We start from the raw sequence: 25,096 nt of genomic DNA on the forward strand, positions 1-25,096 counted from the left end.
CCCTCACAGCATTCTGTAGAACCCTTATCAATTCTACCATCCTGACTGGATGACACTACATTCTTAAGTTGTACAGTAAATCCCCTTATCTCAGATCAAACCCTACAAGCTTATAATAAAACAGACTTCTCTCACAAAATTGATAAACTGAAATGCCTACAGCATAGCAGACAGAATGTTAATCAGGGTGTTACACTTACATGACTTTATTTCTTAGAACAAGATTTTGATGATTGATAATTGCCACTTAATTGTACCTGTGTAAATTGTCAGATTGAGTTAACCTGCAGCAGTATCCGGTGATGTGCTGTACGGTGGGGGCGGGGGGTGATTGATAAGTTCCTGGCCTGATGTAGAAAGAGTCAATTTTAGAGAACCGAACACATTTAATTTTCAACATAGTCCCGTCCTACATTTACACACTTTGCCCAGCGGCCGTGGAGCATACGGATCTTGCTCATCTGCAGGGGTGATTGATAGGTTTGTCGCCTAGGAAACATGGAACGATACAGCAGAATACAGGCCTTTCGGCCCACAATGCTGTGCCGACCCATAAACCCTGACTCCCATATAAACCACCCCACACACACACACATTAAATTCCTCCATGTACCTGTCAAGGAGTCTCTTAAATTTCACCAGGGTATCTGCCTCCACCATTGACTCAGGCAGTGCATTCCACGCACCAACCACTCTCTGTGTAAAAAGCCTTAATCTAATATCCCCCTTGAACTTTTCACCCCTTACCTGAATGCCATGTCCTCTTGAATTGAGTGGTGCCCTGGGGAAGAGGCACTGGCTGTCCACTCTATTTATTCCTCTTAATAACTTGTATACCTCCATCATGTCTCCTCTCATCCTCCATCTCTCCAGAGAGTAAAGCCCGTCTCCCCTAATCTCTGATCATAATGTTTACTCTCTAAACCAGGCAGCATCCTGGTAAATCTCCTCTGTACCCTTTCCAACGCTTCCACATCCTTCCTATAGTGAGGCGACCAAAACTGGATACAGTACTCCAAGTGTGGCCTAACCAGACTTTTATAGAGCTGCATCATTACCCCACGACTCTTAAACTTTATCCCTCGACTTATGAAAGCTAACACTGCATAAGCTTTCTTAACTACCCTATCTACCTGTGAGACAGCATTTAGGGATCTGTGGACATGCACTCCAGATACCTCTGCTCCTCCAAACTCCCAGGAATCCTGACCTTTCTTTTGTACTCTGCCTTGGAGTTTGGCTTTGCGAAGTGTACCACCACACACTTCTCTGGTTTGAACTCCATCTGCCACTTCTCAGCCCACTTCTGCATCCTATCAATGTCTCTCTGCAATCATCGACAATCCTCCGCACTATCCACATCACCAACCTTTGTGCATCTGAAACTTGTCAACCCACCCTTCCACCCCAACATCCAGGTTGTTAATAAAAATCATTGTGGAACAACACTGGTCACAATCCTCCAATCCGACTCTCTCCACCACGACCCTCTGCTTTCTGTAGGCAAGCCAATTCTGAAACCTGGTCAAACTTCACTGGATACCATACCTTCTGATTCTCTAAATAAGCCTACCGTGTGGTACCTTGTCAAATGCCTTACTAAAATCCATGTAGATAATATCCACTGCACTACCCTCATCTATACGCCTGGTCACCTACTCAAAGAACTCTATCAGGCTTGTTAGACTTGATCTCTCCCCTTCACAAAGCCATGCTGACTGTCCCTGATCAGACCATGAATCTCTAAATGCCCATAGATCCTTTCTCTAAGAAGCTTTACCAACAGCTTTCCCACCACAGGCATAAGGCTCACTGGTCTATAATTACCTGGACTAATTCTATGAACTTTTTTGAACATGGGGACAACCTTCACCCCTCCCCCCAATCTTCCGGTACCATTCTAGTGGACAACGAGGACACAAATATCCAGGCTCATCAATCTCTTCTCTCGCCTCATGGAGCAGCCTGGGGAATAAACCTTCAGACCTCGGGGACTTATCTGTCCTTTTTTTTTAACAAATCCAACAGCTCTTCTCCCTTAATATCAACATGCTCCAGAACATCATCCTCACTAATATTGTCCTCACCATCATCAAGTTTCCTCTCATTGGTGAATACCAAAGAGAAGTATTCATTGAGCACCTCACTCATTTCCACAGCCTCCAGGAACATCTTCCCAACTTTATCTCTATTCCGTCCTATCTTCACTCCTGTAAACCTTTTCTTCTTCGGATAATTGAAGAATGCCTTGGGGTTTTCCTCTAGACTACTCGCCAAGGCCTTCTCATACACCGTTCTTGCTCTCCTCAGCCCCTTCTTAAGCTCCTTTCTTGCTACCCTATATTCCTCAATAGACTCATCTGATCCTCGCTTCCTGAACCTCACCTATGCTGCCTTCTTCCAACTCACTAGATTTTCCACCTCTCTTGTTAACCATGGTTCCTTCACTCTACAATTCTTTAACTTCCTCACCAGGACAAATTAATCCCTAACATCCTGAAAGAGCTCCCTAACCATCGACCACATGTCCATAGTACATTTCCCTGCAAAAACATCATCCCAATTCACATCTGCAAGTTCTAGCCTTATAGAGATAATTTGCCCTTCCCCAATTAAAAATTTTCCCGTCCTGTCTGATTCTATCCTTTTCCATGATAATGTTAATGGCCAGGGAGCAGTGGTCAGTGTCTCCCAGATGCTCATCCACTGAAAGATCTGTGACCTGTCCTGGTTCGTTTCCGAATACTAGATCTAGTATGGCATTCCCTCTAGTCGGCCTGTCAACATACTGTGACAGAAACCCGTTCTGGACACACTCAATAAAATCTGCCCCTTCTAAACCCCAATGCATTCTTCAATTATGTGATGTCAGGACCGACTAGAGATAAAGGTGGGAAGACGTGCCTGGAGGCTGTGGAAGTGAGCAAGGTCCTCAATGAATACTTCTCTTCGGTTTTCACCAATGAGAGGGAATTTGATGACGGTGAGGACAATATGAGTGAGGTTGATGTTCTGGAGCATGTTGATATCAAGGGAGAAGAGGTGTTGGAGTTGTTAAAATGCATTAGGATGGAGAAGTCCCCGGGGCCTGACGGAATATTCCCCAGGCTGCTCCACGTGGTGAGGGAAGAGATTGCTGAGCCTCTGGCTAGGATTCTTATGTCCTCGTTATCCCCTTGTTCAAAAAAGTTAGTAGAGATAGTCTGGGTAATTATAGACCAGTGAGTCTTATGTATGTAAAAGATTTTTAGAATCTAAGGGCATTTAAAGAATCATGTTCTGCTCAGAGACAGTCAGCATGGCTTTGTGAAGGACAGATTGTGTCTAACAAGCATGATAAGAGTTCTTTGAGGAGGTGACAAGGCACATAGATGAGGGTAGTGCAGTGGATGTGATTTACATTGTTTTAATGAGGCATTTGACAAGATACCACATGGTAGCTTATTCCAAAAGTCAGAAGGCATGGGATCCAGGGAAGTTTGGCCAGGTGCATTCAGAATTGGCTTGCCTGCAGATAGCAGAGTTGTGGTGGATGGAATACATTCAGATTGGCTGGCTGTGACTAGTAGTGTCCCACAAGGATCGATTCTGGGACCTCTACCTTAGTGATTTTTGTTACCGACCTGGATATATGGGTAGAAGGTTGGGTTGGCAAGTTTGCAGACGAAACAAAGGTTGGTGGTGTCGTGGATAGTATTGAGGATTGTCGACGATTGCAGAGACACATTAATAGGATGCAGAAGTGGGCTGAGAAGTGGCAGATGGAGTTCAATCCAGAGAAGTCTGAGGTGGTACACCTTGGAAAGACAAACTCCAAGGCAGAGTACAAAGTAAATGGTAGGATACAGGGGAGTGTGGAGGAGCAGAGGGATCTGGGGCTACATGTCCACAGATCCCTGAAAGTTGACTCACAGGTAGATCGGGTACTTAAGAAAGTGTATGGAGTGTTAGCCTTCATAAGTCGAGGGATAGAGCTTAAGAGTTGCGGGGTAGTGATGCAGCTGTATAAAACTCTAGTTAGACCACAGTTGGAGTATTGTGTCCAGTTCTGGTCTCCGCACTATTGGAAAGATGTGGAAGCATTGGAAAGGGTACAGGTATGATTTACCAGAATGCTGCCTGGTTTAGAGGGTATTCATTATGATCACAGATTAAGGGAGCTAGGGCTTTACTCTTTGGAGAGAAGGAGGATGAGAGGAGACATGATAAAGATATACAAGATATTAAGCGGAATAAATAGCGTGGACAGCCAGCGCCTCTTCCCCAGGGCACCACTGCACAATACAAGAGGACATGGCTTTAAGGTAAGGGGACGAAAGTTCAAGGGAGATATTAGATGAAGGTTTTTTACACAGAGAGTGGTTGGTGCGTTGTGTGCACTACCTGAGTCAGTGGTGGAGGCAGATACAGCATTGTGGGCCGATTGTCCTGTACTGCGCTGTATTGTTCTATGTTCTATGTTCTATGTACCATGTACTTTCCCACCTTCCCCTCTGAGCTGAGGGACCAGTCTCGGTGTCGGAAACGCAACCGTCCCCAGCAACAGTATCCAAGACGGTATACTTATTATTGAAGTTAGTGTTAGGGGTTTGGAAAGGGGTCCAGAAGAGACCCTATGAACTGTGCTGTTTTTAAGAGAGGGGGAGGCATCCCGAGCAATGAGAGAGAGAGGGAGAGACAGAAATTGCCCGAAAGAATGATAATGTTAAGGATCCTCTGCTGATTCTTCACCTTCCACCTTTCAACCGTACTTGCCAGCTTGTACGGTTTCCGCAGAAAGTGATGCGAGGAGCAGGTTGATGGACAGCTGATGTCCAGCATGTGGAAATAAAAAGCAGATCCGCTGGGCCACAGACAGACACACCACAAGACAGACACTCTGTCGGACACAGAATGAGCTTTGTGCACCCACGTGAAGGTGGAGTTTTGGAGGATCATTTCAGGGAAATCAATCAGTGGCTCACAGTGTGAAAAGGTGCGACTGGTGGGGAATTATTTTTGTGTACACCCTTGCCTGTGTGATAATTCCACCACTGAAGAACGGTCGTACGTATCATGGTCATAGTTGGTAACCACAACAGGACTTCGGAAGACAACGGGAAGATCGACGGCATCACCTCTCACCCCCCCCTCCCTCCCTCTCCCCCTCCCTCTCCCTCTCCCTCTCCCTCTCCCTCTCCCTCCCTCCCTCCCTCCCTCCCTCCCTCCCTCTCTCTCTCTCTCTCTCTCTCTCTCTCTCTCTCTCCCCCCTCTCTCTCTCTCTTTCTCCCTCCCTCCAACGTTACTGAACTAAATATGAACTCTCTTCATCATCGTAAGATTGTATCCAATTACCCTTGGGTTTGAAAGAGCCTAGTTTTGTTCCTATTTCCACACATACATATATATCTATATCATTGCTAACCTGTTTGATATATTTGCATTTATATTACTGTATTGCGTAATTTACTAGTAAACATTATTCGTTTATCGCGATACCACACTCCAGTGTGTTTTTCATATCTGCTGGTTCTTTACCCCGTCCCTGTGGACGCGTCCAAAATTGGGGCGGATGTCCGGGGCTTTGAACAAAATTGTGTGGGGGATTGTTTGAATTGAATGGGGTACATTCCCTTATTTTGATTTGGTTGTGTGGAAAAACAGCAGAAATGGAGTTTGAGGTTACTATGTTTATGGTGATGGTTTGGATGAGGCTAAGAGGGATGTAGTGATGGGAATTGCTCATAAGGTAAAGATTAAAGTGACCGCTCGCACGAGGAGGGCTCAGGTACAGCTGTTAAAAGCACAACATAATGTAGCCGAGGGGATATTCGAAGAGGAGGCGTTGGAGATGTTTTTTGAGGGTAAAGCACTTACTGAGGCTAAGGTTCAGCTTCAAGCAGATAAAATGAAGTAAGAACATGAGTTCTGAGTGAAAAAAACAAACTGGTAGCTGAGGAAGCAGAAAGGCAGAGAGAGGAGCAAAATAAAAATCTGGAAATTGTGACTTTAAAGGAGAGAGCTCTCACAGAAGAGGAGGTTCAGAGAGAGTCAGTAGTAATTTATCTTAGAGATGGGGTGTTGATGAGGAAGTGGAGACCACCTACTGTGCGTGCAGATGAGGATTGGGCTATTGAACATCAAGTGGTGGTCCCGGAAGTTTACAGGGTTGAAATTTTAAACGTGGCTCATAGTCTGTCTTTAGGTGGACACTTTGAAGTGGAAAAGCCAATAAATGAAATTGTTGAAGGAATTCTACTGGCCTAATTTAAGGAAGAAGGTTGTGAACTTGTCCAGGACTTGCCATATCTTTCAGGGTGCAGGAAAACCTAATCAGGTGATCCCAAAAGCACCATTTAGGCTGATACCTGTTTTTGGTGAACCATTCTCCAGGGTCATGCATTGAATGGGTCTATTGCCAAAGACTGCAGCTGGCTACGAGTATGTGTTAACCATCATGTGTGCTGTGTCTAGGTTCCATGGAATGGTGTCCCTGCGGAACATCAAGGTAAAAAACACTTATCAAATTCTCCACAACAGTAGTTCTAACTACAGAAATTCAATCTGACCAGGGTAGCAAATTTACATCAAGAACATTCCAGGGGATAGTTAATGAGTTGAGAGTTAAGCATATTGTGTCACCTTTGACCTTACTCAGAGAGCAATGGTCAGGTCAGAATGTAAATGTGATCAGGTGTTGTCATGACTCCGACCTCGCACCAGTGAGTACTGTCATGACAACGGAGGATTTTGTCGTGGCTAGGACTGGAGGACAAAATCATTTTACTGAACTCCCTGTAGTTTTCACAAGACTCAGAAAGTCTGATGATTTTTGAAAAATATTGATGGGAGAATTCAACATTTGCAGTCAAAGCAGCAAAAAAATTGAAGATTTTAATTAACTGGCATAAAGGTTTATTCCCTGATATTCTCAGACTGTGCACGATGGCAGTGCATGACATCACCGTAAAGTCAGCCCAGCCCATTAAAAAGCATCCCGACAGAATGAACTTGGAGAAAAGCAAGCTGGTGGAAAAAAGAAATTGAGTACATGCTTGCAGCTGGTATCATTTGGCGACCTACCTCAGACTGGGCAGCATCTTGTGTTCTTGTGCCAAAATCGGACGGTAAAGTGATATCCTGTACTGACTACAGGAAAGTCAATGCCATCACAAAGACAGATGCTGATCCTATCCCGAGAGTAGACATTGATAAAGTGGGGACGGCTAAGTACCTTACAAAAATTGACTTGTTGAAAGGATATTGGTGCTTTCCTTTGACGGAAATGGCTAGAGAAATCACAGCATTTGTCACACCTTCAGGGCTGTATGAATATAATGTTTAATCTTTTGGAATGAAAAATGCTCCAGGAACATTTAAAAGGATGATTGACTCGGTAATTAGAGGTTTAGAAAACACAGGGGCTTATAGCGATGATTTAGTGGTCCGGAGTGACACGTGGGAAGAGCACACTATGGCTGTGGGGAAATTGTTTGAGCAACTGTAAACTATATTGTGTTATCATCCCATATTCAGAGCACCTGACTTTTCCAAACCATTCTCCATAGCAACAGATGCTAGTGACAAGGCTGCTGGAGCCGTATTATTGCAGAAATGTGCGGATGACATTGAACACCCAGTGACTTATTTCTCCAAGAAATTTAATGTGCACCAGAAAAAAACTATTCCACTATGGAAAAAGAGTTACTGCCACTTATTCTGTCTTTGCAACATTTCAAAGTTTATATTTGTCCTGCCCACAAGCCACAGATAGCTTACACAGATCATAATCCCTTAGTGTTTCTGGCTAATATGAAAAATAAGAACAGAATGTTGTTGAATTGGAGTCTGATATTGCAAGAATATGACCTCGAAATTAGACATGTCAAAGGTACTGACAACATCATAGCCAATTATTTATCTAGATGTTAAGTTTGAAACTGTACCCGCTTTACTCTGTTATCTGATGATTACTCATGTATTGTTATAAACTCTGTAATTCACATTTAACCTGAAATTTTTCCCCCCATAAAAATTTCTTAAAAGGAGGGGGTGTTGGGGATCACCCTAGGGGTCCAGAACAGACACTATAAACGCTGCTGCTTTTAAGAGAGAGAGGGAGAGGCTTCCAGAGCAATGAGAGAGAGAGCGAAACTGCTCAAAAGACTGATGTTATGGTTCCTCTGCTGATTGTTCACCTTTCACAAGGTTACTTGATTGCTTGTATGGTTTCTGCAAAAAGCGGTGGGAGGAGCAGGTTGATGGACAACTGGTGTCCAGCATGTGGAGATAAAGAGCAGATCCACTGTTACACAGACAGACACACCAGGGGACACTGAACGATAATTGTGCACCCACGTGAAGTTGGGGTTTTGGAGGATCAATTGGGGGAAATCGATCAGGGGCTCACAGTGTGAAAAGGTGCAAATGGTGGGAAATTATTTGAATTATTTGTGTGCCCACCCTTGCCTAGGTGATAACGGTCGTATGTATCATGGTCATAGTCAGTGATCACAACAGGACTTCGGAAGACAACGGGAAGATCCACGACATCACCTCTCTCTCTCTCAAACATTACTCAACTAAATACCACGAACTGAACTGAACTCTCTTCATCATATTAAGACTGTATCCAATTACCCCTAGTTTTGAAAGAGCCTAGTTTTGTTCCTATTTCCACACATACATATATATCTATATCTGTATCATTGCTAACTTGTTTGATATATTTGCATTTATATTACTGTATTGAGTAATTTACTAATAAACATTATTAGTTTATAGCAATACCAGACTCAAAAGTGTTTTCCATACTCCTGTAGCCTCGGTGCTTACTAACAATTTAAGATCTCCCTTTTTTCGTTTATTTTGGGGTACTAGACAAGGCTGTCCTCTTAGTCCATTATTATTTGATATTGCTTTAGAAACCTTGGCAATTGCTATCAGAGAATCACAGAACATTTTTGGCATTAATTGTGGGACAGATATGCATAAGTTATCATTATATGCAGATGATTTATTATTATTTATTTCTGATCCTGAGAAATCCATTCCTGCAGTTTTCTCATTGTTGGTTCAATTTAGTGATTTTTCCGGGTATAAATTAAATCTTAATAAGAGTGAATTGTTTCCTTTAAATAGACAGGTTCCAATTTATGGAAATTTACCTTTTAAATTAGTTAATGACTCTTTTATTTACTTAGGGATTAAAATCACAAAAAAACTATAAAGACTTATTTAAGGTTAATTTTTTACACTTAATTGATCAAATTAAATGTTTGTTTACTACCGGTAAATGGTCACCACTATCTTTATCTCTGATAGGTCGGATTAATGCTATTAAGATGGTTACTTTACCCAAGTTTTTATATATATTTCAAGCGGGTACCAATTTTTATTCCGAAATCTTTTTTTGCTAATGTTGATTCAAAAATTTCCTCATATATATGGCAGAATAAAAATCCTAGGTTAGGAAAAATATATTTACAGAAGGCAAAGAAGGAAGGTGGATTGGCATTGCCTAATTTTAGATTTTATTGTTGGGCAGTTAATATCCGATATTTGATATGTTGGTTAAGGTATTGGGATATATCTTTTAGCCCTCATTGGGTGAACTTGGAAATTAAATCTGTACAAGGATTTGCATTGGGTTCTATTTTAGGGACTTCTCTTCCCTTTGCTCTTTCTAAATTGCCGAAATGAATTGACAACCCGATAGTTAAACACACTTTACGTATATGGTTTCAATTTCAGAAATTTTTTGGGTTGACTCAGTTTGTTTTAAATATTCCTATTGTATCCAATTGCCTTTTTTTATCCTTCTATTATAGACCAAGCTTGTTCAGCTTGGAAGAGTAAAGGTTTATTACGATTTTCTGATTTATTTTTGGATAATTGTTTAATGTCTTTTGAGCAATTATCTAATAAATATAATTTGCCTAGATTTCATTGTTTTAGATATTTATAGATTAGGAATTTCTTAAATACTGTACTTCCTACTTTTCCAAATTTTGTGTCTTCAGGTATTTTGGAGAATTTGTTAGAACTAAATCCTTTTCAGAAAGGGCTAATATCAAAACTTTACAATATAATTATGAAGATACATTCAGAGCCCTTTTATAAGACTAAAAATGATTGGGAAAGAGAACTTAACCTTATTATCCCTATTGAGAATTGGGATAAAATTCTTCAATTAGTTAATACATCATCTATATGTGCTAAACATTCATTAATACAGTTTAAAGTTGTGCACAGGGCTCATATGCCCAAGGATAAATTGGCTCGTTTTTATTCCTATATAAATCCTATTTGTGACAGATGTCATTCTGAGATAGCGTCTTTAACTCATATGTTTTGGTCGTGTCCGCTTTTGAACAAATATTGGAAAGATATTTTTGATATTATTTCTGCGGTATTGAACATTGATTTACAACCTCATCCTATTACTGCAATTTTTGGTTTACCGATGATGGACTCATTCCATTTTTCCTCTTCCGCTTGTCGAATGATTGCATTTCTTACATTAATGGCTAGAAGATCTATTTTGTTGAATTGGAAATAAATTAATCCTCCTACCATATTTCATTGGTTTTCTCAAACTATGTTATGTTTAAATTTAGAAAAAATTAGAACTGTTGTATTTGATACTTCTATCAAATTTGAAAAGATATGGAGACCATTTTTTCAATATTTTCATATGATGTAATATGACCCTGTTCCAAGCCTATTTGTTTTTCCAGTTTTGATTGTATATATGTTGAGAGGATCGGAGTTGGCGACACTGATGATTTTCTATTGTTGTGAGATATTATAAACAGCCCTTTTTTCTATTTTTTCTTTTTCTCTTTTTTCTTTTTTTGTTTTTTTTTCTCTATTAGTTATTAGATTATTAGATTAGGTTTTTTTTGCATAACTTTTTTTCTTTTTTCTTTTTTTAAAAAAAATATATATTATGATATACCTAGGTTTGACTTGTTTATTTGTATATTGTATTGTTGATGATTTGCGAAGTCATTTATACTGTAATCATTGCTTATGTATTCTCTCATGTTTAGTTGTAAAGTGTATGTTTGTAATCCCATTATTTATGTATCATTTTATTTTGTTGATATTAATAACAATAATAAAAAGACTGGGGGAAAAAAAGAATGGTATTGTGTACTAGAACGGGCATGGTGGCCCGAAGGGGAGCTTGATCAACAACCTGTGAATCACCCTATACATATGGCAAATATAGGGTAATGGCCGGCACAGCACAACTGTGTGTGCTTAACACTGCTCTACCTTCTCTAAGCCCATGACTATGTGGCTAGGGACATCTCAAATATCAACTAAAAACTGCTGTGAATGTAATCATTGTTGGCAGAATTTAGGTCTGTGAGGAAAGGGCGTACAAAAGCAAGATATACCAGTCAGTTGAGTGGTCCCACAACAACAACCTTGGACTCAACTTCAGCATGACCAAAGAGCTGATTGTGAAGTTCAGGAAGGGCTAAAAAGAGGGAGCAAAGTCAAACAGCATCGAGAGGTCAGGAGTGGAAAGAGCGAGCAATTTAAAGTTCCTGGGTGCCAATATCTCTGACGCCCTAACATGGACACAAAATATTGTATAATTATAAAGAATGCAATTCAGGGACTTTATTACATTCCGAGTTTGAGGAGATTTGGGTTGTCAACTAAAATACTTGCTAACAACCACTGGACACTGTGGGGAGAAACTCACCTTTGTCAGGCTTTGCACGTATAGCGTGATACAACTGTGGTACCGCGAAGTCCATGAGGTTGGGATGGCTCGCTTGCCCACCCACACCCCGGTTTGTGTGAATACTGTGTGATTTTCTACCCCCGGCAATCATCCTTTGGCAAGACATAACATTTCTCACACTGAATACAAATTATAAAGAAGTATATTTACTAATGTTAACTTAAGCACCCAGTTACCAAAGGAAGGGCTGGAAAAAAATGACCTATTATACTTAATCAGTCACCTGTGCACAGTGGAGATCAAATCATCCAGAAACATTTGTTTCCGCTTGAAATCCACGACAAACAAAAGGGCTCTACTTCCAGAGTATTGGTCCTTCCTCCTGAAGACATTCATTTGCATAAAGCACCTTGTGCAAGAGGGACGGCATCTTCATCCATCTTCCCTCCTGCATTCTCCCAGCTCCCACCAACAAAGAGCTGCCCTCACAGCATTCTGTAGAACCCTTATCAATTCTACCATCCTGACTGGATGACACTACATTCTTAAGTTGTACAGTAAATCCCCTTATCTCAGATCAAACCCTACAAGCTTATAATAAAACAGACTTCTCTCACAAAATTGATAAACTGAAATGCCTACAGCATAGCAGACAGAATGTTAATCAGGGTGTTACACTTACATGACTTTATTTCTTAGAACAAGATTTTGATGATTGATAATTGCCACTTAATTGTACCTGTGTAAATTGTCAGATTGAGTTAACCTGCAGCAGTATCCGGTGATGTGCTGTACGGTGGGGGCGGGGGGTGATTGATAAGTTCCTGGCCTGATGTAGAAAGAGTCAATTTTAGAGAACCGAACACATTTAATTTTCAACATAGTCCCGTCCTACATTTACACACTTTGCCCAGCGGCCGTGGAGCATACGGATCTTGCTCATCTGCAGGGGTGATTGATAGGTTTGTCGCCTAGGAAACATGGAACGATACAGCAGAATACAGGCCTTTCGGCCCACAATGCTGTGCCGACCCATAAACCCTGACTCCCATATAAACCACCCCACACACACACACATTAAATTCCTCCATGTACCTGTCAAGGAGTCTCTTAAATTTCACCAGGGTATCTGCCTCCACCATTGACTCAGGCAGTGCATTCCACGCACCAACCACTCTCTGTGTAAAAAGCCTTAATCTAATATCCCCCTTGAACTTTTCACCCCTTACCTGAATGCCATGTCCTCTTGAATTGAGTGGTGCCCTGGGGAAGAGGCACTGGCTGTCCACTCTATTTATTCCTCTTAATAACTTGTATACCTCCATCATGTCTCCTCTCATCCTCCATCTCTCCAGAGAGTAAAGCCCGTCTCCCCTAATCTCTGATCATAATGTTTACTCTCTAAACCAGGCAGCATCCTGGTAAATCTCCTCTGTACCCTTTCCAACGCTTCCACATCCTTCCTATAGTGAGGCGACCAAAACTGGATACAGTACTCCAAGTGTGGCCTAACCAGACTTTTATAGAGCTGCATCATTACCCCACGACTCTTAAACTTTATCCCTCGACTTATGAAAGCTAACACTGCATAAGCTTTCTTAACTACCCTATCTACCTGTGAGACAGCATTTAGGGATCTGTGGACATGCACTCCAGATACCTCTGCTCCTCCAAACTCCCAGGAATCCTGACCTTTCTTTTGTACTCTGCCTTGGAGTTTGGCTTTGCGAAGTGTACCACCACACACTTCTCTGGTTTGAACTCCATCTGCCACTTCTCAGCCCACTTCTGCATCCTATCAATGTCTCTCTGCAATCATCGACAATCCTCCGCACTATCCACATCACCAACCTTTGTGCATCTGAAACTTGTCAACCCACCCTTCCACCCCAACATCCAGGTTGTTAATAAAAATCATTGTGGAACAACACTGGTCACAATCCTCCAATCCGACTCTCTCCACCACGACCCTCTGCTTTCTGTAGGCAAGCCAATTCTGAAACCTGGTCAAACTTCACTGGATACCATACCTTCTGATTCTCTAAATAAGCCTACCGTGTGGTACCTTGTCAAATGCCTTACTAAAATCCATGTAGATAATATCCACTGCACTACCCTCATCTATACGCCTGGTCACCTACTCAAAGAACTCTATCAGGCTTGTTAGACTTGATCTCTCCCCTTCACAAAGCCATGCTGACTGTCCCTGATCAGACCATGAATCTCTAAATGCCCATAGATCCTTTCTCTAAGAAGCTTTACCAACAGCTTTCCCACCACAGGCATAAGGCTCACTGGTCTATAATTACCTGGACTAATTCTATGAACTTTTTTGAACATGGGGACAACCTTCACCCCTCCCCCCAATCTTCCGGTACCATTCTAGTGGACAACGAGGACACAAATATCCAGGCTCATCAATCTCTTCTCTCGCCTCATGGAGCAGCCTGGGGAATAAACCTTCAGACCTCGGGGACTTATCTGTCCTTTTTTTTTAACAAATCCAACAGCTCTTCTCCCTTAATATCAACATGCTCCAGAACATCATCCTCACTAATATTGTCCTCACCATCATCAAGTTTCCTCTCATTGGTGAATACCAAAGAGAAGTATTCATTGAGCACCTCACTCATTTCCACAGCCTCCAGGAACATCTTCCCAACTTTATCTCTATTCCGTCCTATCTTCACTCCTGTAAACCTTTTCTTCTTCGGATAATTGAAGAATGCCTTGGGGTTTTCCTCTAGACTACTCGCCAAGGCCTTCTCATACACCGTTCTTGCTCTCCTCAGCCCCTTCTTAAGCTCCTTTCTTGCTACCCTATATTCCTCAATAGACTCATCTGATCCTCGCTTCCTGAACCTCACCTATGCTGCCTTCTTCCAACTCACTAGATTTTCCACCTCTCTTGTTAACCATGGTTCCTTCACTCTACAATTCTTTAACTTCCTCACCAGGACAAATTAATCCCTAACATCCTGAAAGAGCTCCCTAACCATCGACCACATGTCCATAGTACATTTCCCTGCAAAAACATCATCCCAATTCACATCTGCAAGTTCTAGCCTTATAGAGATAATTTGCCCTTCCCCAATTAAAAATTTTCCCGTCCTGTCTGATTCTATCCTTTTCCATGATAATGTTAATGGCCAGGGAGCAGTGGTCAGTGTCTCCCAGATGCTCATCCACTGAAAGATCTGTGACCTGTCCTGGTTCGTTTCCGAATACTAGATCTAGTATGGCATTCCCTCTAGTCGGCCTGTCAACATACTGTGACAGAAACCCGTTCTGGACACACTCAATAAAATCTGCCCCTTCTAAACCCCAATGCATTCTTCAATTATGTGATGTCAGGACCGACTAGAGATAAAGGTGGGAAGACGTGCCTGGAGGCTGTGGAAGTGAGCAAGGTCCTCAATGAATACTTCTCTTCGGTTTTCACCAATGAGAGGGAATTTGATGACGGTGAGGACAATATGAGTGAGGTTGATGTTCTGGAGCATGTTGATATCAAGGGAGAAGAGGTGTTGGAGTTGTTAAAATGCATTAGGATGGAGAAGTCCCCGGGGCCTGACGGAATATTCCCCAGGCTGCTCCACGTGGTGAGGGAAGAGATTGCTGAGCCTCTGGCTAGGATTCTTATGTCCTCGTTATCCCCTTGTTCAAAAAAGTTAGTAGAGATAGTCTGGGTAATTATAGACCAGTGAGTCTTATGTATGTAAAAGATTTTTAGAATCTAAGGGCATTTAAAGAATCATGTTCTGCTCAGAGACAGTCAGCATGGCTTTGTGAAGGACAGATTGTGTCTAACAAGCATGATAAGAGTTCTTTGAGGAGGTGACAAGGCACATAGATGAGGGTAGTGCAGTGGATGTGATTTACATTGTTTTAATGAGGCATTTGACAAGATACCACATGGTAGCTTATTCCAAAAGTCAGAAGGCATGGGATCCAGGGAAGTTTGGCCAGGTGCATTCAGAATTGGCTTGCCTGCAGATAGCAGAGTTGTGGTGGATGGAATACATTCAGATTGGCTGGCTGTGACTAGTAGTGTCCCACAAGGATCGATTCTGGGACCTCTACCTTAGTGATTTTTGTTACCGACCTGGATATATGGGTAGAAGGTTGGGTTGGCAAGTTTGCAGACGAAACAAAGGTTGGTGGTGTCGTGGATAGTATTGAGGATTGTCGACGATTGCAGAGACACATTAATAGGATGCAGAAGTGGGCTGAGAAGTGGCAGATGGAGTTCAATCCAGAGAAGTCTGAGGTGGTACACCTTGGAAAGACAAACTCCAAGGCAGAGTACAAAGTAAATGGTAGGATACAGGGGAGTGTGGAGGAGCAGAGGGATCTGGGGCTACATGTCCACAGATCCCTGAAAGTTGACTCACAGGTAGATCGGGTACTTAAGAAAGTGTATGGAGTGTTAGCCTTCATAAGTCGAGGGATAGAGCTTAAGAGTTGCGGGGTAGTGATGCAGCTGTATAAAACTCTAGTTAGACCACAGTTGGAGTATTGTGTCCAGTTCTGGTCTCCGCACTATTGGAAAGATGTGGAAGCATTGGAAAGGGTACAGGTATGATTTACCAGAATGCTGCCTGGTTTAGAGGGTATTCATTATGATCACAGATTAAGGGAGCTAGGGCTTTACTCTTTGGAGAGAAGGAGGATGAGAGGAGACATGATAAAGATATACAAGATATTAAGCGGAATAAATAGCGTGGACAGCCAGCGCCTCTTCCCCAGGGCACCACTGCACAATACAAGAGGACATGGCTTTAAGGTAAGGGGACGAAAGTTCAAGGGAGATATTAGATGAAGGTTTTTTACACAGAGAGTGGTTGGTGCGTTGTGTGCACTACCTGAGTCAGTGGTGGAGGCAGATACAGCATTGTGGGCCGATTGTCCTGTACTGCGCTGTATTGTTCTATGTTCTATGTTCTATGTACCATGTACTTTCCCACCTTCCCCTCTGAGCTGAGGGACCAGTCTCGGTGTCGGAAACGCAACCGTCCCCAGCAACAGTATCCAAGACGGTATACTTATTATTGAAGTTAGTGTTAGGGGTTTGGAAAGGGGTCCAGAAGAGACCCTATGAACTGTGCTGTTTTTAAGAGAGGGGGAGGCATCCCGAGCAATGAGAGAGAGAGGGAGAGACAGAAATTGCCCGAAAGAATGATAATGTTAAGGATCCTCTGCTGATTCTTCACCTTCCACCTTTCAACCGTACTTGCCAGCTTGTACGGTTTCCGCAGAAAGTGATGCGAGGAGCAGGTTGATGGACAGCTGATGTCCAGCATGTGGAAATAAAAAGCAGATCCGCTGGGCCACAGACAGACACACCACAAGACAGACACTCTGTCGGACACAGAATGAGCTTTGTGCACCCACGTGAAGGTGGAGTTTTGGAGGATCATTTCAGGGAAATCAATCAGTGGCTCACAGTGTGAAAAGGTGCGACTGGTGGGGAATTATTTTTGTGTACACCCTTGCCTGTGTGATAATTCCACCACTGAAGAACGGTCGTACGTATCATGGTCATAGTTGGTAACCACAACAGGACTTCGGAAGACAACGGGAAGATCGACGGCATCACCTCTCACCCCCCCCTCCCTCCCTCTCCCCCTCCCTCTCCCTCTCCCTCTCCCTCTCCCTCTCCCTCCCTCCCTCCCTCCCTCCCTCCCTCCCTCTCTCTCTCTCTCTCTCTCTCTCTCTCTCTCTCTCTCCCCCCTCTCTCTCTCTCTTTCTCCCTCCCTCCAACGTTACTGAACTAAATATGAACTCTCTTCATCATCGTAAGATTGTATCCAATTACCCTTGGGTTTGAAAGAGCCTAGTTTTGTTCCTATTTCCACACATACATATATATCTATATCATTGCTAACCTGTTTGATATATTTGCATTTATATTACTGTATTGCGTAATTTACTAGTAAACATTATTCGTTTATCGCGATACCACACTCCAGTGTGTTTTTCATATCTGCTGGTTCTTTACCCCGTCCCTGTGGACGCGTCCAAAATTGGGGCGGATGTCCGGGGCTTTGAACAAAATTGTGTGGGGGATTGTTTGAATTGAATGGGGTACATTCCCTTATTTTGATTTGGTTGTGTGGAAAAACAGCAGAAATGGAGTTTGAGGTTACTATGTTTATGGTGATGGTTTGGATGAGGCTAAGAGGGATGTAGTGATGGGAATTGCTCATAAGGTAAAGATTAAAGTGACCGCTCGCATGAGGAGGGCTCAGGTACAGCTGTTAAAAGCACAACATAATGTAGCCGAGGGGATATTCGAAGAGGAGGCGTTGGAGATGTTTTTTGAGGGTAAAGCACTTACTGAGGCTAAGGTTCAGCTTCAAGCAGATAAAATGAAGTAAGAACATGAGTTCTGAGTGAAAAAAACAAACTGGTAGCTGAGGAAGCAGAAAGGCAGAGAGAGGAGCAAAATAAAAATCTGGAAATTGTGACTTTAAAGGAGAGAGCTCTCACAGAAGAGGAGGTTCAGAGAGAGTCAGTAGTAATTTATCTTAGAGATGGGGTGTTGATGAGGAAGTGGAGACCACCTACTGTGCGTGCAGATGAGGATTGGGCTATTGAACATCAAGTGGTGGTCCCGGAAGTTTACAGGGTTGAAATTTTAAACGTGGCTCATAGTCTGTCTTTAGGTGGACACTTTGAAGTGGAAAAGCCAATAAATGAAATTGTTGAAGGAATTCTACTGGCCTAATTTAAGGAAGAAGGTTGTGAACTTGTCCAGGACTTGCCATATCTTTCAGGGTGCAGGAAAACCTAATCAGGTGATCCCAAAAGCACCATTTAGGCTGATACCTGTTTTTGGTGAACCATTCTCCAGGGTCATGCATTGAATGGGTCTATTGCCAAAGACTGCAGCTGGCTACGAGTATGTGTTAACCATCATGTGTGCTGTGTCTAGGTTCCATGGAATGGTGTCCCTGCGGAACATCAAGGTAAAAAACACTTATCAAATTCTCCACAACAGTAGTTCTAACTACAGAAATTCAATCTGACCAGGGTAGCAAATTTACATCAAGAACATTCCAGGGGATAGTTAATGAGTTGAGAGTTAAGCATATTGTGTCACCTTTGACCTTACTCAGAGAGCAATGGTCAGGTCAGAATGTAAATGTGATCAGGTGTTGTCATGACTCCGACCTCGCACCAGTGAGTACTGTCATGACAACGGAGGATTTTGTCGTGGCTAGGACTGGAGGACAAAATCATTTTACTGAACTCCCTGTAGTTTTCACAAGACTCAGAAAGTCTGATGATTTTTGAAAAATATTGATGGGAGAATTCAACATTTGCAGTCAAAGCAGCAAAAAAATTGAAGATTTTAATTAACTGGCATAAAGGTTTATTCCCTGATATTCTCAGACTGTGCACGATGGCAGTGCATGACATCACCGTAAAGTCAGCCCAGCCCATTAAAAAGCATCCCGACAGAATGAACTTGGAGAAAAGCAAGCTGGTGGAAAAAAGAAATTGAGTACATGCTTGCAGCTGGTATCATTTGGCGACCTACCTCAGACTGGGCAGCATCTTGTGTTCTTGTGCCAAAATCGGACGGTAAAGTGATATCCTGTACTGACTACAGGAAAGTCAATGCCATCACAAAGACAGATGCTGATCCTATCCCGAGAGTAGACATTGATAAAGTGGGGACGGCTAAGTACCTTACAAAAATTGACTTGTTGAAAGGATATTGGTGCTTTCCTTTGACGGAAATGGCTAGAGAAATCACAGCATTTGTCACACCTTCAGGGCTGTATGAATATAATGTTTAATCTTTTGGAATGAAAAATGCTCCAGGAACATTTAAAAGGATGATTGACTCGGTAATTAGAGGTTTAGAAAACACAGGGGCTTATAGCGATGATTTAGTGGTCCGGAGTGACACGTGGGAAGAGCACACTATGGCTGTGGGGAAATTGTTTGAGCAACTGTAAACTATATTGTGTTATCATCCCATATTCAGAGCACCTGACTTTTCCAAACCATTCTCCATAGCAACAGATGCTAGTGACAAGGCTGCTGGAGCCGTATTATTGCAGAAATGTGCGGATGACATTGAACACCCAGTGACTTATTTCTCCAAGAAATTTAATGTGCACCAGAAAAAAACTATTCCACTATGGAAAAAGAGTTACTGCCACTTATTCTGTCTTTGCAACATTTCAAAGTTTATATTTGTCCTGCCCACAAGCCACAGATAGCTTACACAGATCATAATCCCTTAGTGTTTCTGGCTAATATGAAAAATAAGAACAGAATGTTGTTGAATTGGAGTCTGATATTGCAAGAATATGACCTCGAAATTAGACATGTCAAAGGTACTGACAACATCATAGCCAATTATTTATCTAGATGTTAAGTTTGAAACTGTACCCGCTTTACTCTGTTATCTGATGATTACTCATGTATTGTTATAAACTCTGTAATTCACATTTAACCTGAAATTTTTCCCCCCATAAAAATTTCTTAAAAGGAGGGGGTGTTGGGGATCACCCTAGGGGTCCAGAACAGACACTATAAACGCTGCTGCTTTTAAGAGAGAGAGGGAGAGGCTTCCAGAGCAATGAGAGAGAGAGCGAAACTGCTCAAAAGACTGATGTTATGGTTCCTCTGCTGATTGTTCACCTTTCACAAGGTTACTTGATTGCTTGTATGGTTTCTGCAAAAAGCGGTGGGAGGAGCAGGTTGATGGACAACTGGTGTCCAGCATGTGGAGATAAAGAGCAGATCCACTGTTACACAGACAGACACACCAGGGGACACTGAACGATAATTGTGCACCCACGTGAAGTTGGGGTTTTGGAGGATCAATTGGGGGAAATCGATCAGGGGCTCACAGTGTGAAAAGGTGCAAATGGTGGGAAATTATTTGAATTATTTGTGTGCCCACCCTTGCCTAGGTGATAACGGTCGTATGTATCATGGTCATAGTCAGTGATCACAACAGGACTTCGGAAGACAACGGGAAGATCCACGACATCACCTCTCTCTCTCTCAAACATTACTCAACTAAATACCACGAACTGAACTGAACTCTCTTCATCATATTAAGACTGTATCCAATTACCCCTAGTTTTGAAAGAGCCTAGTTTTGTTCCTATTTCCACACATACATATATATCTATATCTGTATCATTGCTAACTTGTTTGATATATTTGCATTTATATTACTGTATTGAGTAATTTACTAATAAACATTATTAGTTTATAGCAATACCAGACTCAAAAGTGTTTTCCATACTCCTGTAGCCTCGGTGCTTACTAACAATTTAAGATCTCCCTTTTTTCGTTTATTTTGGGGTACTAGACAAGGCTGTCCTCTTAGTCCATTATTATTTGATATTGCTTTAGAAACCTTGGCAATTGCTATCAGAGAATCACAGAACATTTTTGGCATTAATTGTGGGACAGATATGCATAAGTTATCATTATATGCAGATGATTTATTATTATTTATTTCTGATCCTGAGAAATCCATTCCTGCAGTTTTCTCATTGTTGGTTCAATTTAGTGATTTTTCCGGGTATAAATTAAATCTTAATAAGAGTGAATTGTTTCCTTTAAATAGACAGGTTCCAATTTATGGAAATTTACCTTTTAAATTAGTTAATGACTCTTTTATTTACTTAGGGATTAAAATCACAAAAAAACTATAAAGACTTATTTAAGGTTAATTTTTTACACTTAATTGATCAAATTAAATGTTTGTTTACTACCGGTAAATGGTCACCACTATCTTTATCTCTGATAGGTCGGATTAATGCTATTAAGATGGTTACTTTACCCAAGTTTTTATATATATTTCAAGCGGTACCAATTTTTATTCCGAAATCTTTTTTTGCTAATGTTGATTCAAAAATTTCCTCATATATATGGCAGAATAAAAATCCTAGGTTAGGAAAAATATATTTACAGAAGGCAAAGAAGGAAGGTGGATTGGCATTGCCTAATTTTAGATTTTATTGTTGGGCAGTTAATATCCGATATTTGATATGTTGGTTAAGGTATTGGGATATATCTTTTAGCCCTCATTGGGTGAACTTGGAAATTAAATCTGTACAAGGATTTGCATTGGGTTCTATTTTAGGGACTTCTCTTCCCTTTGCTCTTTCTAAATTGCCGAAATGAATTGACAACCCGATAGTTAAACACACTTTACGTATATGGTTTCAATTTCAGAAATTTTTTGGGTTGACTCAGTTTGTTTTAAATATTCCTATTGTATCCAATTGCCTTTTTTTATCCTTCTATTATAGACCAAGCTTGTTCAGCTTGGAAGAGTAAAGGTTTATTACGATTTTCTGATTTATTTTTGGATAATTGTTTAATGTCTTTTGAGCAATTATCTAATAAATATAATTTGCCTAGATTTCATTGTTTTAGATATTTATAGATTAGGAATTTCTTAAATACTGTACTTCCTACTTTTCCAAATTTTGTGTCTTCAGGTATTTTGGAGAATTTGTTAGAACTAAATCCTTTTCAGAAAGGGCTAATATCAAAACTTTACAATATAATTATGAAGATACATTCAGAGCCCTTTTATAAGACTAAAAATGATTGGGAAAGAGAACTTAACCTTATTATCCCTATTGAGAATTGGGATAAAATTCTTCAATTAGTTAATACATCATCTATATGTGCTAAACATTCATTAATACAGTTTAAAGTTGTGCACAGGGCTCATATGCCCAAGGATAAATTGGCTCGTTTTTATTCCTATATAAATCCTATTTGTGACAGATGTCATTCTGAGATAGCGTCTTTAACTCATATGTTTTGGTCGTGTCCGCTTTTGAACAAATATTGGAAAGATATTTTTGATATTATTTCTGCGGTATTGAACATTGATTTACAACCTCATCCTATTACTGCAATTTTTGGTTTACCGATGATGGACTCATTCCATTTTTCCTCTTCCGCTTGTCGAATGATTGCATTTCTTACATTAATGGCTAGAAGATCTATTTTGTTGAATTGGAAATAAATTAATCCTCCTACCATATTTCATTGGTTTTCTCAAACTATGTTATGTTTAAATTTAGAAAAAATTAGAACTGTTGTATTTGATACTTCTATCAAATTTGAAAAGATATGGAGACCATTTTTTCAATATTTTCATATGATGTAATATGACCCTGTTCCAAGCCTATTTGTTTTTCCAGTTTTGATTGTATATATGTTGAGAGGATCGGAGTTGGCGACACTGATGATTTTCTATTGTTGTGAGATATTATAAACAGCCCTTTTTTCTATTTTTTCTTTTTCTCTTTTTTCTTTTTTTGTTTTTTTTCTCTATTAGTTATTAGATTATTAGATTAGGTTTTTTTTGCATAACTTTTTTTCTTTTTTCTTTTTTTAAAAAAAATATATATTATGATATACCTAGGTTTGACTTGTTTATTTGTATATTGTATTGTTGATGATTTGCGAAGTCATTTATACTGTAATCATTGCTTATGTATTCTCTCATGTTTAGTTGTAAAGTGTATGTTTGTAATCCCATTATTTATGTATCATTTTATTTTGTTGATATTAATAACAATAATAAAAAGACTGGGGGAAAAAAAGAATGGTATTGTGTACTAGAACGGGCATGGTGGCCCGAAGGGGAGCTTGATCAACAACCTGTGAATCACCCTATACATATGGCAAATATAGGGTAATGGCCGGCACAGCACAACTGTGTGTGCTTAACACTGCTCTACCTTCTCTAAGCCCATGACTATGTGGCTAGGGACATCTCAAATATCAACTAAAAACTGCTGTGAATGTAATCATTGTTGGCAGAATTTAGGTCTGTGAGGAAAGGGCGTACAAAAGCAAGATATACCAGTCAGTTGAGTGGTCCCACAACAACAACCTTGGACTCAACTTCAGCATGACCAAAGAGCTGATTGTGAAGTTCAGGAAGGGCTAAAAAGAGGGAGCAAAGTCAAACAGCATCGAGAGGTCAGGAGTGGAAAGAGCGAGCAATTTAAAGTTCCTGGGTGCCAATATCTCTGACGCCCTAACATGGACACAAAATATTGTATAATTATAAAGAATGCAATTCAGGGACTTTATTACATTCCGAGTTTGAGGAGATTTGGGTTGTCAACTAAAATACTTGCTAACAACCACTGGACACTGTGGGGAGAAACTCACCTTTGTCAGGCTTTGCACGTATAGCGTGATACAACTGTGGTACCGCGAAGTCCATGAGGTTGGGATGGCTCGCTTGCCCACCCACACCCCGGTTTGTGTGAATACTGTGTGATTTTCTACCCCCCGGCAATCATCCTTTGGCAAGACATAACATTTCTCACACTGAATACAAATTATAAAGAAGTATATTTACTAATGTTAACTTAAGCACCCAGTTACCAAAGGAAGGGCTGGAAAAAAATGACCTATTATACTTAATCAGTCACCTGTGCACAGTGGAGATCAAATCATCCAGAAACATTTGTTTCCGCTTGAAATCCACGACAAACAAAAGGGCTCTACTTCCAGAGTATTGGTCCTTCCTCCTGAAGACATTCATTTGCATAAAGCACCTTGTGCAAGAGGGACGGCATCTTCATCCATCTTCCCTCCTGCATTCTCCCAGCTCCCACCAACAAAGAGCTGCCCTCACAGCATTCTGTAGAACCCTTATCAATTCTACCATCCTGACTGGATGACACTACATTCTTAAGTTGTACAGTAAATCCCCTTATCTCAGATCAAACCCTACAAGCTTATAATAAAACAGACTTCTCTCACAAAATTGATAAACTGAAATGCCTACAGCATAGCAGACAGAATGTTAATCAGGGTGTTACACTTACATGACTTTATTTCTTAGAACAAGATTTTGATGATTGATAATTGCCACTTATTGTCCTGTGTAAATTGTCAGATTGAGTTAACCTGCAGCAGTATCCGGTGATTGTGCTGTACGGTGGGGGCGGGGGGTGATTGATAAGTTCTGGCCTGATGTAGAAAGAGTCAATTTTAGAGAACCGAAACACATTTAATTTTTCAACATAGTCCCCGACTATTACACACTTTGCCCAGCGGCCGTGGAGCATACGGATTCTTGCTCATCTGCAGGGGTGATTGATAGGTTTGTCGCCTAGGAAACATGGAACTATACAGCAGAATACAGGCCTTTCGGCCCACAATGCTGTGCCGACCCATAAACCCTGACTCCCATATAAACCACCCACACACACACACATTAAATCCTCCATGTACCTGTCAAGGAGTCTCTTAAATTTCACCAGGGTATCTGCCTCCACCATTGACTCAGGCAGTGCATTCCACGCACCAACCACTCTCTGTGTAAAAAGCCTTATCTAATATCCCCCTTGAACTTTTCACCCCTTACCTGAATGCCATGTCCTCTTGAAT

The sequence above is a fragment of the Hemitrygon akajei genome, unplaced genomic scaffold, assembly GCF_048418815.1.
Source record: "Hemitrygon akajei unplaced genomic scaffold, sHemAka1.3 Scf000073, whole genome shotgun sequence".
NCBI classification, from domain to species: Eukaryota; Metazoa; Chordata; class Chondrichthyes; order Myliobatiformes; family Dasyatidae; genus Hemitrygon; species Hemitrygon akajei.